This window comes from Mustela lutreola, chromosome 3 (genome assembly GCF_030435805.1).
Source record: "Mustela lutreola isolate mMusLut2 chromosome 3, mMusLut2.pri, whole genome shotgun sequence".
Lineage (NCBI taxonomy): Eukaryota > Metazoa > Chordata > Mammalia > Carnivora > Mustelidae > Mustela > Mustela lutreola.
Genome location: NC_081292.1, coordinates 9,937,734 through 9,953,559, shown reverse-complemented (window position 1 = coordinate 9,953,559; position 15,826 = coordinate 9,937,734).

The following is a 15,826-nucleotide window of genomic DNA, read 5'->3' as shown; positions in this document are numbered from 1 at the left end:
AAGTTTTACATATATATACATGTATATTTGCGTTATATGTAATTAAATAAATTAATAAAACTAAATAAAGTAATTTAATAATAAAGTAAATACAATGAAAAGACAATGTAAATGTAAATACAATGAAAAAAATACAGCTGTAAAAATGAAAATCAAAAAAAGACTTATAGGGGCGCCTGGGTGGCTCAGTGGGTTAAAGTCTCTGCCTTCGGCTCAGGTCATGATCTCAGGGTCCTGGGATCGAGCCCCGCATCGGGCTCTCTGCTCAGCGGGGAGCCTGCTTCCTTCTCTCTCTCTGCCTGCCTCTCTGCCTGCTTGTGATCTCTCTCTGTCAAATAAATAAATAAAATTTTAAAAAAAAGACTTATAGTTGATAAAATAAGAAATTTGTTCAAAAAGAAAGAGAAAAATAAAACTGAATAACTAAAGAATCATGGAACAAAAACTATGAACTACATTTACTATTTTCCACTAGTACTAGAGTTTTGCAGTTCTCATTCACTGGGAAATTTGATCTCAGCAGGATGTTCTTGCTGATCTTCTGGGGGAGACACTTGTTGCACTGATTCCCAGGTATCATTGCCCCAGGTGGAATTGCATCACCCTTGCCAGGGAGCCAGTCTAAGTCATCTGCTCTGGATTGCTCCATGTGGTTTTGTTCCCTAAAGGCTTTCCACTCAGCTTTAGAGGATGAGAATGAAAATGGAGGTTTTCCAATCTCCAGCATCAGACCTGAAACTCAGGGCTCCCCTCCTCAGTGAACCTTCAGGAAAACAAAATTCAATCATTCCTGTCTCTCTGATCTCTGTCCACATTCCATGCTCACCCAGACTGTGATCGAAAGTTTCTATCTCAGGCACTTGACCCTATTTGGAGTCTGCAAACCCTGCAGCCTCCTATAGCACACACCCTTCTCAAGGAGCAGTTGCCCATCCATGCCGTGGTTCATGGTATATGGCAACCCCAAGCTGAGAGCCCACTCCTGGGCTTGCTGTTTGCAGCTGGCTTCCCTGTTCTGATGCCTGGGACCTCTGATGCACTCAGGAATTCTGGTTCTTTCTGTGACCCCAGGGATCTTGATATCACGCTGTCCCACCTAGGATTCTGCCCCGCTTCATCACCTTTCAGACTTCAGTGAAGTACTTCACTGGAGCAGATTTCTTAAAGTTCTGATTTTGCTGTATCTGCTGTATCACTTTGGGGTGCCAGCTTACAAAGTTTTCCCCACCTTCTGAAGTTTAGTTTCCCATATATTGCCTCAGACTCACTTTTCTGCACTTCCTACTTTGCAGAAAGTGGCCACTTTTCTATTTGTAGAGTTGCAGTTATTCTTTTCTTAGATCTCCAGCTGAATTCATAGGTGTTCAAAATGTATTGATAGCTATCTAGCTGAATTCCAGGGGCCAAATGAAACTAAGGTCCTGTATTTCACTGCCATCTTCTTCCCTAATCTCTGTACTTAATCTCCTAATTCAATCAGTCTAGGGTAGAACCAAGAGTTTTTAAAACTCCCCCAGGTAATTCCAATGTGTAGCCAAGTCTGAGAACCAAAAGTCTAGGTAAAATGGCTTTATCTGATCTGTGTTTGCTCTTTCTCAAAACTACTATGTCTCTGTTGCTGTAAATGGGCATTTCAGGTCCACCTACAGCACAAAGTGAATTGGCCAAGAACCTCTGGAGAGGAGGTAACCATTTGTCAAAGGGGAAAACCACTCAGATAGAACAATCACCTAAAAATCAGTGCAGCACTTAGACTTCCAACTTGGAAAGCAGAAAGAGAACAATTTTCTAACTTCCTAATGAACATTGCACTTAGCTAGCTATCAAATACAAATAGACTAATTTTTCATTCTAATTGTTTGGGGAAATTTTTTCCTGGGTAACATGATTATGTGACTAGAAATACTAATTCTCTACGTTCATTAATTGATAGTCAGGTTGATAAAGATTCTCTAAGCCCAGCATTTACAACAATAGATGGTCTCCTTACTAATGGAGCTTACTAGTGCATACTTGTGCCTCACACACAGTACTGAGCTAGCCTATCTCATATATATTCACACTCTACCATATTTTTTTAATTAGTTTCAGAAGTAGAGTTTAGTGATTCATCAGTTGCATATAAAACCCAGTGCTCCTTACATCTAGTGCCCTCCTTAATGTCCATCACCCAGTTATCCCATCCTTCCATCCACCTCCCTCCAGCAATATTGTTTGTTTCCTATGATTAAGAGTCTCTTATGGTTTATCTCCCTCTCTGATATCATCTTGTTTTATTTTTCCCTTCCTTCCTCTATGTTCCTCTGTTTTGTTTCTTAAGTTCCACATATGAGTGAAACCATATGATAATTGCCTTTCTTTGATTGGTTTATTTCGCTCAGCCTAATGCCCTATAGTTAGACTTACCATCTTTGAGGATAAGGTAAGAGGAACTGGCGAGGCTAGGAGATGGTCAAAGAAATGTATGAGGAGTTTCATACTGTACCTGCCAGGTTTCTTATAGCTGAAATAGAAATAATGTCAACCAAAGGAAGTCAGAGATCCAATGTCAGGGCAAGTAAGCATAAATGCCACTCTGGAGGGTGGAGGCAAGAGCAAAGTTGGGAGACAGAGCAAAACTTTGTAGAGAAATAGAAATTATGTGATGGGTTTCTGTTATTTTCTTCCTAGGATTTTTTGTTTGTTTGTTTGTTTTTTCCCTCTTTCTTATTTCTTTCTTTCTTTTTATTTTATTTTATTTTATTTTATTTTTTCAGTGTTCCAAGATTCATTGTTTATGTACCACCCAGTGCTCCATGCAATACGTACCATCTTCAATACCCACCACTGGGCTCACCCAACCCCCCACTCCCCTCCCTTCCAAAACCTTCAGTTTGTTTCTTAGAGTCCACAGTGTCTCATGGTTTGTCTCTCCCTCCAATTTCCCCCAACTCACTTTTCCTTTCCTTCTCCTAATATCCCCTGTGTTATTCCTTATGCTCCACAAGTAAGTGAAACTATATGATAATAGACTCTCTCTGCTTGACTTATTTCACTCATCATAATCTCCTCCAGTCCTGTCCATGCTGATAAAAGAGTTGGGTATTCAACCTTTCTGATGGAGGCATAATATTTCATTGTATATATGGACTATATCTTCTTTATCCATTCATCTGTTGAAGGGCATCTTAGCTCTTTCCAGAGTTTGATGACTGTGGCCATTGCAGCTAAGAACATTGGGATATAGATGGCCCTTCTTTTCACCACCTCTGTTATCTTTAGGTTAAATATCCAGTAGTCCAATTGCACGGTCATAGGGTAGCTCTATTTTTTTTTTTTTATTTTTTAAGGAATCTTCACACTGTTTTCCAAAGTGGCTGCACCAATTTGCATTCCCAACAGTGTAAGAAGGTTCCCCTTTCTCCACAACCTCTCCAACACTTGTTGCTTTGTTAATTGGCAATTCCAACTGGTGTAAGGTGGTATCTCAATGTGGTTTTGTTTATTTTCTTACTTGTTGGTTTTGCAATAGCACCTGACTTTCCTTTGGGGAATTATCCCTCCCCATTGCATGAAATGTTAGTGGGACTGTCCATCAAGATTTCCTGCCTTCCTTTAGCCAAAGGATGGATAAATAACCTAAAATCAAGCCAATCTACTATCTTTTCCAGGGAATCTGAATTTTAAGTACAGCCAAATGGAAAGAAAGTGCCTGAATGGATTCATATTTCCCATTGGTTTCTGCTCCCATCACCAGGGCTGATGTGGATCCTCTTTTAGAAACCTGGCTGTAAAACTTTCCTTGTGACTCTGTTAGGTACCCTAGATTCTCCCAATAAATTTATATTTTCTCATAATTAATAATTAATATAATTATAGTATATAAATATGTACAATATGATATATTTTGCTTATGATAATCAGAGTCTGTTCCTTTTGCTTAAACAACCAAAAAAACTCTAAGTAATTATATTAGCAGAATGATAGAATATGCTACAGTGACAAACAACCTCCCAGGTCTCACCACTGCCTTCAGACAGCAGTGTTATTTCTCCTATACAAAGTCTACTTTGGGGGGTGCCTGGGTGCCAGTCAGTTAAGCATCCAACTCTTGATCTCAGCTCGGGTGTCAATCTAAGGCCATGACTTCAGACCCCATAAACTTAAAACAGAACAAACAAACAAACAAAAAAAAACATACACCTACTTTAGATCCAGCTGACTGTCCAGGGAAACTGGCCCACAACCCCAGACACCTTGATCTTGTGACCAAGAAGATATTTCTTGATATTTACAGCTTTCCTACTTGTCTCTCCACAACAAAAAACAGAAGAGTAAATCTCCTCAGTTGTGAGTTGCACATTATTGAAAATAACACCTTACCATGTATATAATTTTAATTTCTGAGTATGAAGACCAAAACAACCACAAAAATCTCATAATTTTAAATTGTCTAAGAAGAGAGTCAATTACTGTGCCTAGGACTTCATGAGTATTCAGATGGTGGTCACTGTTTACTTTGTTGGGGGGTGAAATTCTATAATAACTAAGAATAAAATTTTGAAGACAAAAAAATTAAAATCCCAGGTTCATCTTTCCCAATACTAAATTATCAGATATTAGGCTTGTTATATGATAATTTCTATTGGACAGCCTCACTTTATAAATTAAATAAGGCAACAAATGCAAATTGGATAATATTATAGACTCTTTAATAAACTATAGCTTAACAAAGACTAGTTGATCGAACTAAGCTTACAAAATAATAAAATTATGATTCTAAATGAAAATATCCAGGCCTCCAATAAAGAAGTATGTGATGGCATGAAGAGTCCATTGAGTTTAATCTATACAAAATTACTGCTTTGATTGTACATGTGTTTTACGTTTATTCTGACTTAAGTAACACTAACTATTTGAAAACTCATCTCCACATAAAACACATCACCACATAGCTCTGATAGAGGCTAAGAAAGAAGGTCTGACCTAAGCTGACTCATCCAAAAAAGGAGCTGGTAATAACGATCCCCAAGAAAATGCTCAGAATGATTGCACTGAAGGACATCACATCTCTATTGTGTTTAGCATATGTAAGGAATGCATTTCTTCTTTTCTGCCAGTTCTATACTAAGTGCCATTCATGCATTCATCCATTCATTAGCTCATGTATTGATACTGCAAGCCATTATTAATGTGTCCTGCTCTATGCCAGGCACTGTACAATAACTGTATAAACAAACTAGTTGCAGTTCTCTCTCTCTGAATTCTTTTCTATCTGCCACACTGATGTATTTAAGCCTCAGTAGTTTTCCAATGGAAGTGGAAAATAACCCTTTTGCTGCAATCACGACACTAGCTACCCAGGTGGAAAAGATCCTTCTCTGCTTCATCCTGTGCCCTTCCTTTGGCATGTTCTGCTTGCTCTGCCGATTCTGGTGCCCATTGGCACAGCTGTTAGAGAAAGAGCTAGTCCCTCCTCAAAAGACTGGACATTAGCTCCATAAAGACAATTGCCAGTTTTTGCTTCTTCTTTTTGGTCTTTGTTCTCTGCCATTGCACATTTTGAATGCCATGTCCACAAGCTGCGACGAGCTCATCCCTCCTGCAGCATCCAGCTTTTGCAGTTTCTCTCAATGTTGGAACTCTGTCAGACAAAGGTTGTATTAACCATCCAAACATTTTCATTGCTTCTGTATTAGCATCTGTTTACTTCCAGTATATTTGGTAAACGCTGTCTAAGAACTCAGAGGTATCCTCATTAGGTTATCGTGGCAATTCCTGTATTTGATTAAGGCTCTTTCGCTTAGAATCCCCCTCTCTGAGACCAACCAAAATGCATTTCTTGTAATAACCAAGTCCAGGCATGTACATGCCCCATCTTTGGGATCCCAGTGCAACACCAGCATGGGAGCTCCACTGGCACATTCAGAGGGAGTCAGTGTACATCTTTATAAGCCCTCTGTAGCACTAATCAGGTCTCACCTGCTGTGAGAAACATATTTAAAGAGCTTGAATACTCTCTCAAGAGGGTGAGCAAATATTAAAGCAAATAGCTCAGTCATTTTCAGGAGATCATCCTGGTAGGAGGAGTTATCATTCCTCCGGTTGAATAGATCGGAAGCACAAAAGGGACTGCAAGTCCATAAGTACCTGGCCAGTTGTCCATGCTGCTTTATATGGCCCTGCTCTGGCTGGAACTGTTCCCTGGACAAACTGAATCCCTTGCTGGGTCTTATAGGGGGATGGTACTCCCGGCCCCCAGCACTACTTTGGGCTCCTACTTAAGAGGAGCTGAAGTCCTGGACATTTCTGGAGGCACAGGCATTTCAGCCAGAAGAGGGTGGAGTAGAAGGACAGATAAAGGATTTAGAACCTGTGACATCATTCTGTCTTCTTTCTCCCTTAAATTGCCCCCATCATCTAGTGGGACCAAGGGAATCGCCTTGTTCCCTGGTCTCTATACCATCAGCTTAGACCCCTCCCCATTAGTATCCTCCAGATAGAGGAGCATAAAGGCCTCTCATTCTTTTTGCCAGCTCTTTGGCAGTACAGCTCCAGCTACAAAATAATATAGTAATTCGAGGAGCTGTTTAAAGCCCACATTCCAAAGTATATTGTGGCCAGACTGTGCTACAACAGAAGGTTGTTTTCTTGGACATGGTTGAACAGCTGAAATTGGACCTTTTCTTCAGTGTGCTTGAAGCGGGCTGTCAGCTGGAATAGACATCGATTTCCCATGACACAATCATAATAGCGCTGCTCTCCTGATGAACCAAAACTAAGCTGGATCAAAAAAATCCACCAACTATTTTCACTCACCTAGATGGGTGCCTCCAACAACAGAAGCAAACAGCCCACAGCCCACAGCCCACATGGCCAGGAAAAGGAGTCCCCGGTCAGACAGGCCCGAATCTGCACAGTCACCCAGAGGTGGGCTCCTTGCTCCCGCAGAAAGTACTGGGGAAGCCCACACCAAAGGACCATCCCTGGAAGGAAAGTAGTTCCTGCAGTGGGCAGAAGCCATCCCCAAAATCTCCCCAGCAGCTGGGTCACCACAAGCAGCACCCCTCACGGGTAGCTCCCCAACATTGTTATGGAACCCAAACCCAATCTGCTCTGCTCACTGCAATTCAGGCCAATTAGTTGCGAGACAGTCTGTTGGAACAAGGAAATAAACTTTATTTCAGAAAACTGTAGCCAAGAAGATGGCAGACTAATGTCCACAAAACCATCTCCCCATCACCATGCAGACATCTCAGGGCAGGCAGGGGATTTTTTTTTTTTTAAGATTATTTATTTAAAAGAGAAAGAGAGACCATGAGCAGGGCAAGGTAGAGAGGGAGAGGGAGAAGCAGACCTGATGACTCAATCCCAGGACCCTGAGATTGTAACCCCAGCTGAAGGCAGACACTTAACCGACTGAGCCATCTAAGGCACCCCAGGCAAGGGCTTTTTAAGGTGGGGAAAGAAGCCAAAAAAAGGACTGGTTCCAGCTGCAATTCAGGCCTGAGCAATCAGTCAGATGTCTTCAATTATCACCAACCAGTTTTCTTCAAGTTCCCTAAAAAACTTAAACAGAATTGATTACTATAAGCTTAGCATGTGCTTAGGGGTTGATGGATAAGAACGTGCTAAATAGTTTTGTTTTGTGCAATGTGTTCTGTGTCTTCATGTATAGCTTCCATTAAAATCTAAAACCAGAGAGGGAGACAAACTGTAAGAGATTCAGTCTCAGGAAACAAACTGAGGTCTGCTGGGGGTGGGGGGTGGAGGGATGGAGTAGTTGGGTGATGGACATTGGGGAGGATATGTGCTATGGTGAGCAAATCAATCAATCAATCAATATTTTTAAAAATCTAAAAGTCAAAGAGTTTCCCTGCAGGCTTACGATGCATAAACAGTTCTATTGCAGAATAAGGAGGGAAGGAGAAGTGTTCAAGGCCAAGTGAATTCAAGATGGAGGTAGTCCTGCCATGACACTTGTTAATAATATAAACAAAAGGGTCACTAGAAATGTATTGTCCCATCCAAGGCAATAAAGAAGAAAGCACTAGCTATCCCTGAGGAATTTTGAAGTTGGCTTTAAGGAAAGTGAAATGCCTAATTTCCAGAAGAGAACCAATCCTTTCCTAATTAACACCACAGCACCCTGTCAACTATAAATCCTACAACCATCTCCATACCTCACCCTCCACGTCACAAATTCCTCCGAGCTGATGGTCACTAACTCTCCTATAATTTCCCTGAAAAGCAACCTGTAACCCGGACTCTCCATGTCGGACAGCCCCTGCCTTTTTTGTCTCTCCACTTCTTTTTCTTTGTCTCTTGCAAACTTGTAAATTGGTCATTAAAAATGCTCATCATTATGTGGTCACTCTAGGTTTATTTAAACCAGATAAACATTTCCAACAAAGAAAGAATAAATCAGATTATAAAGTCTCTTAAAATCTAATGGAGCCAAAACATATTCTAATGGGCTTTATAGATAATACTAATAAGTTAAAGACTAATTTAAATTTCTAGAGAGAACAAAAAGTAACTCCTTATGCTTTAATTGTTTTTGATATTCTAGAAAGAGATTTTCTAATGTGACCACCGCTAGGAAAATATGTTAACTCTGAGTTAATTTAATGACCTTGATTACTAGTTTACAAGACAAGGAAAAAGGGACATTTGGACTCTTAAGTATGATTTTGAAGAAAATTTATTGTTAAAATATGCTGAGAGATGATCTTGTGTTCTCACCACAAATAAAAAAATCAAACTATGTCAGGTGATGGATGTGCTAATTGGCTTGATTGTGGTTCTCATTTCACAATGGATGCCTATATCAAAACGTCACATTGTTCATCTTAGATATATAGTTTTTGTTAAGTGTATTTTAACAAATTTTAATAAAGAAACACATACAAAATAATGGTATATAAATAAAGTGATGTAGAAATTATATTTTTAAAAAACTCATTTTACTATTCCTCCCATGACGACTTTTTGCACAAATAAAAGAGATTTAAAATTTTTTATTGTAAACCAGCTCTGTCTTCTCCTCAATTTTACTGACATGTGAAAGTAATTTAATAAAATGATGACAGGTTTTTTTTAATGATTTAAACTTAAAATATACTCTATTGATTGTAGGTGAATAACTACCTTCACAAATTGTCTAAGGTTATAAAAATATGAAGTCATTTTTTAGCTAAGTGGACTCATAATAAAAATGTATTTTGATAAAGCTTATCCTGGTGGAATTCTTACAGTGTTAGAAATTTTAAAGGCTTCATTGTCAACTTAATCTTGATATGTATGTAATGGTAAACTCTTAAACTACTGTTTAGTTGAGGTAAATGATTCATGAGCATGGTTCTCTGGAAATGTAATGCTTAGAAAACCTGAGCCGTTACATCATATATTGTAGCTATTGATTGTCAGGTTGAAAAGGATGAGTTACTGGATTTGGATTATGGTCATATGCCTGGGTTTTTATTTTGTTTTTGTTTTGTTTTGTAATATGGTAAACACACACACACACACCATCAAATCTGCCCTCTTCACAAATAGGGAAGTGTGCAGTAGAGTATGGTTAAGAATAAGCACAGTCCTGGATGTGAGGGCGATCTGGCTGCGACATCTGTCACCCCATTGAACGCCAGGGTTGATTCGGCTGATCTGGCTGGCTAGGCGGGTGTCCCCTTCCTCCCTCACCGCTCCATGTGCGTCCCTCCCGAAGCTGCGCGCTCGGTCGAAGAGGACAACCTTCCCTGATAGAGGAGAGGACCGTTCTTCGGTCAAGGGTATACGAGTAGCTGCGCTCCCCTGCTAGAAGCTCCAAACAAGCTCTCAAGAATAAGCACAGTCCTGTGGAACAGGTATGTAGGCCATTTCCATCTTGCATGCCTGGACTCACTACTTATTGAACAGCAACTCATTCCCTTCTCCCCTCAGCTCCTGGCAACTACATTCTACTTTGTGTCTATGAGTTTGAAGACTTTAGATACTGTGTACATGGAAATCTGCAGTATTTATACTTCTGTGACTGGCTTACTTCACTTAGTATCACATCCTCAATAAATTCTGACATTTAACTTTCTTCCATTCTACTGATCATAATTCAGTCCTATGACCTTCTCCTTAACTGGAAGGAAGACCCAAAAAGAGTCTCATTGTACATGCAGGAAAGTAAGGATGTGGTTTGGGGGAGCACTGAGGTAGTCTCTACCACAAGGGTTTAGGAGAACAATGCATCGCTACATTGTATCTTTTGCTGAGTTACTGCCATGATAACTCTTTGCATTGAAAACCAGGACAATTTCCCCAATTTCAATGACCGACATCTCTAAAGGATTGGAGTTTATAATGACAAATGTGTGCCTGTGTGTATACATGTGTGTACATGTAGGTACATGTGTGCATTCCCCCCGCTTCCGAGCACTTGAAATATCCTCACAGAGTGTTTAAAAATCCACCACCAGGACATCAATTAAATTTCCTCTGATAAGACAGATGACAGTGTTTCTCAACTTTACTCCTGCCATCATGCATTAAAAAGGACAATATTGGTGGGACACCCAAGTCAAAATCAAGGTGATGTACCCAGAGCAATCTGACTTAGGGATTCCTGTTGCATCAGGCACTGCCTAGCTACCTCAAGTGTCTAGGATGTCAGCGACAGTCCCCTGTAACCCAGCAACAGCACCTGTATTAGGAGACTTGCCTGGAATCATATAATTACATCAGAAAAAAGCAAGGATAGAAGATACCCAGAACCTCTCCCTTTTCTCCCTCTCACAAAATCCAGCAGAGGATAATTGTTATTTCAGGAAGAAAGAAGAAAGCATTCCAGGCAAAATTGGAAAAATATCTCTTAAATCTACATTAAAACTTCAATTAATCATTATGCTAAGAGAAAAAAGTACATAGGAACTATGCAGCTACTTCATAACTCATGAATATAAATCAGAGACTTTAAATTGCTCTTTAAACAAATATTTGGACACTCACTGTTATCAATAATTATATAACTTATCTGACATAAAGGAAAATTGAAGGAAGCAGTTTGGGCTTAAGATTCATTTAGCTCTCCATGGGCTTGCTCTTTAAAGAACAAGCCTACCAAAGGGGCTGATGTCTAATTGGCTGCAAGGCAGGAATTTCCAACGACCCTGCTTAGCAAATGATCCTTCCCTCCATGACCTTCTAGTTTCTAAAATTCTTTGTCCATTCCTTGAGTGAAGTTAACAGCACTCTTCTTTATTTGGACTAAATAATTGTCATAAATTTGAATGAACTCCATTGTGGGAGTTAGTGTTCCAGATATCTAAGTGCTGAGCAAATGAGATGTGCGGTCAACAAAGTAAGAGCCACATCCCTCACCTCAGTGGAGCTCTGAGACATCTCACTAACCCCTATGCCTGGGGTGAGGACTGTAAATTTAGGTCCAGACCACCAACATTGAGGATTTTACTTTTTTTACTGAACAAAAATTTTTTTGAGTATAGTTAATACAAAATGCTACATTAGTTTCAGGGGTACAACATAGTGATTCAACTCCTTTACACATTAGGCTGTGCTCACCACAAGTGTGGCTACTGTCACCACCCAGGCCATTACAATATCATGGACTACTTTCCCTGTGCTAAACCTTTTATTCCTGTGACTAATTGATTCCGCAACTGAAAGCCTGTAGGTGCCTCTTGCCTTCACCCATTTTGCCCATCCTCTCACCTCTTTCCATCTGGAAACCATCAGTTTGTTCTGTATTTATAGGTCAGATGCTGCTTTTTTGTGTGTACATTTATTCATTTTTAATATATTTCACATATGAGTGAAATCATATAGTATTTTTCTTTCTCTGTCTGACTTATTTCACTTCCATGTTCTCACGAATGACAGGATCTCATCCTTTTTTATGACTGTATAATATCCCGCTGCATCTTCCTTATCCATTCATCTGTTGGTGGACACTTGGGTTGCTTCCATATCTTCCATATCTTGCCTATTGTAAATAATACTACAAAAAACATAGAGGTACATGTGTCTTTTGAATTAATGTTTTCATTATGGAATTTTTGGATTATCTGGTATTTCTATTTTTAATATTTTCAGGAGCCTCCATACAGTTTTCCATAGTGGCTACACCAGTTTGCATTCCCACTAACAGCTCAAAAGAGTTCCTTTTTCTCTATACCCTTGCCAATATTTGTTACCTCTTGTTTTTATTTTTATTTTTATTTTTATTTTTATTTTAGCCATTCTGGGTTCCGTGAGATGATATCTCACTGATTTGCATTTCCCTGATGATGAGTGATGTTGAGCATCTTTTCCTGTGTCTGTTGGCTATCTGAATGTCCCCTTTGGAAAAATGTCTATTCTGGTCCTTTACCCATATTTTAATTGGCTGGTTCGTTTATTAGTGTTGCGTTGTATAAGTTTTTAAATATATTTTGGATATTAACTCCTTATTGGATATGTCATTTCCAAATAGCTTTTCCATTCAGTAGTTTTTTTTTTTTTTTTAATTTTGTTGATGATTTCTTCTACTGAAAAGGAAGGCTCTTAGAACAACAGACCTGGGCGTATAGACTAGGAATGGGGTGGGGGTCAGAGGCGAGATTTTAGTGACATAAAAGCCTTTGTTTCTTCTCACAGAAACATCTTTTGGAATTTCTTAGCCACTGAAGTTATTTTCCTCTTGTACTGGTTTCTCTCTTTGACCTCCTTTTGGGGAATCTCATTCTCTCTCTGACTCCATTCAAGGAGCATTAACTGAGACATTGTGACATGCACTGGGCACAGAATACAAACATGAGTGAGGCAGCCACTGTCCCTGACTTCACAGAACTGTAAGCAGGAAGAACAACAATTAACAACCAAGAGATCTAGGAAAAGAAAAACCAAGATGAAAAGAAGGAAATGTCATTTGCAAATATCTTCTCCCATTCCATGCGTTGCCTCTTCATCAAAATCAAAAGCTTCTGCAGCCAAGGAAACAGTCAAGAAAACAAAGAGGCAACCCACGGAACAGGAGAAGATATTTGCAAATGACAGTACAGACAAAAGGTTGATATCCAGGATCTATAATGAACTCCTCAAACTCAACACACAAAAAACAGACAATCATATCAAAAAATGGGCAGAAGATAAGGACAGACACTTCTTCAATGAAGACATACAAATGGCTATCAGACACATGAAAAAATGTTCATCATCACTAGACATCAGGGAGATTCAAATTAAAACTACATTGAGATATCACCTTACACCAGTTAGAATGGACAAAATTAGCAAGACAGGAAACAACATGTGTTGGAGGGGATGTGGAGAAAGGGGAACCTTCTTACACTGTTGGTGGGAATGCAAGTCGGTGCAGCCTCTTTGGAGAACAGTGTGGAGATTCCTCAAGAAATTAAAAATAGAACTTCGCTATGACCCTGCCATTGCACTCCTGGGTATTTACCCCAAAGATACAGATAGAGTGAAAAGAAGGGCCATCGGTACCCAATGTTTATTGCAGCAATGGCCACGGTCGCCAAACTGTGGAAAGAACCAAGAGGCCCTTCAACGGACGAGTGGATAAGGAAGATGTGGTCCATACACACTATGGAGTATTATGCCTCCATCAGAAAGGATGAATACCCAACTTTTGTAGGAACATGGATGGGACTGGAAGAGATTATGCTGAGTGAAATCAGTCAAGCAGAGAGAGTCAATTATCATATGGTTTCACTTATTTGTATTGGAAGGGGAGGTGAACCATGAGAGACTATGGACTCTGAAAAACAATCTGAGGGTTTTGAAGGCACGGGGGGTGAGAGGTCAGGGTACCAGGTGGTGGGTATTATAGAGGGCACGGATTTCATGGAGCACTGGGTGTGGTGCAAAAATAATGAATACTGTTATGCTGAAAATAAAAAATAAATTAAATAAATAAATAGATAGATGATAGATAGATAGATAGATAGATAGATAGATGATAGATAGTTAAATAAAAGAAGGAAATGAGCAAACACAGGAGTGCAAGAAAACCTTTATTCCAATAACACAGCTTCTTCCCAGAGGAGTAGAAATCCACATAGTAACTCCATTCAACTAAGTTGCCATGACTGTTCTCACCTCCATGCTTTTGCACACACTGTTCCTTCTGCTCGTAATGCTTTGCACATGACTTCTAGCCCTGAAACTCCCACTGATCTAAGAAAAAGTTCAAATATTCCCTCTTCAGTGAGCCCTTCCCCCAATGAGTCCCCTTCATCATCCCTGCCCCAGATGGAGCTGTTTTTATGAGTTGATGCCAACACCTCTTGCCTACCACTCCATCCTATGACACATCACAATATATCCTGATGATTGCTTATGTGTCTGTCTGCCTCACCAAATGATGATTCATACATGCAGAAATTGTGTGCTGCTCATTTTTGCAACCCAGGGTCTCATGGGAGATGTGGCTCATAGTTAGTGCTCAATAAAGTCTTTTTGAACTGTTGTTGATTGAAGCTACCTGCAGATTTCAAGTAAGAGAGGGAATGAAGAGAGGAAGCTGGCACATCTGTCACAGCACATCAGTTTTCCCCACTCCTTTATCCTCTCTTTTTAGGAAATCTGGATTCTTATCCCCAGGGGTGTCTATGTAAGTATGTGATGCCTGCAGTCTCTGCTTGGGGCCTCGTACCAGCTTGGTTGCTAATTTTTTTTGGGGGGGGCTGCTAAATTTAACTCACTTTCCCTCCATCCCCTCTTCCCTTCCCTCCTAGCAAAAGCCAGCCACTAAGACCAGTAAACCCCAAAGCAGATTCATGTGCAGAACTGACTGAAAAGAGAGCAGAGTAAAAATCAGGTGCCCCTTGGGAAAGTAATTTCCTGATTTTTCAAAGCTCACTCCATTTACACTGCCTCTAAGTGTCCCAGTTTCCAACTCTCTCAGCTGAGATTTCTAGACATTGGATGTAATACATCTTGAAACTCAATCACCTCTTTTCCTCCTCCGCCAAAACCAAAGAACCTCTCCTGGACCTGAAACCTCACTTTTGGATATTAATAATTCAGCACCTATTTACTGAGCAATCGTTGTGTGTAAGGTAGAGTGTCATGGCTGTTATGGAGGCCAGAATAAATGACATTGTGGATTCATACTCATGTCAAGAGTTCAAAGGGATTTCAGGAAACATCAACCCTGTTGTTCCAGAGAGGGAAACTAAGCCCCACAAGGAACAGAATTTAAGACTTAGACTGTGTTCTTTGCCATGAAAGAGTTTATACTCTTTCAAGGAGACATAATATAAATACAGAGAAAATTAAGAACATATGGTAAAGTTCACAGGCCTTTCAGATGGATTGTCCAATTCTCTCCATCTGCATTTAAATGGATCATCTACCCATCCAAATGGTTAAAGGAGGATTGGTAAAAAAAGTACAAGGGCTGTGATGTCAACATACCTTCTTTCTATATTTTCTTCTTTTATTCATTTATTCCTCTGGCATTTAATGTGGCAGACCCCCATGCCATGTACAGAAATTTCAATGGGAAGCTAGAATGACATGGTTATCAACAAGATTCTGGGCACTCTATCAGACCCTTTAAACAGGTTAGGTACCTCTAATCTTTATCCTTAATGCAACCCTACTTTTTGGATTTCATTACTACCATTTGATGGGAAGGGGTAGGGAGCTTTGGGTCAGCGTAGTAAAGTCACTTTCCCAAGATCACATAGCTAATAAGGAATAGTTCAACCAGGATTTAACTCAGCCTATTCAAACATCAGAAGAAAAATAAGAGAAAAATGAGGTATATCCCCAATTTTCATTCTCAAAATCTCCCAGAATCTCATTTCCTAAAGTGGCTGTGGTTAAATTT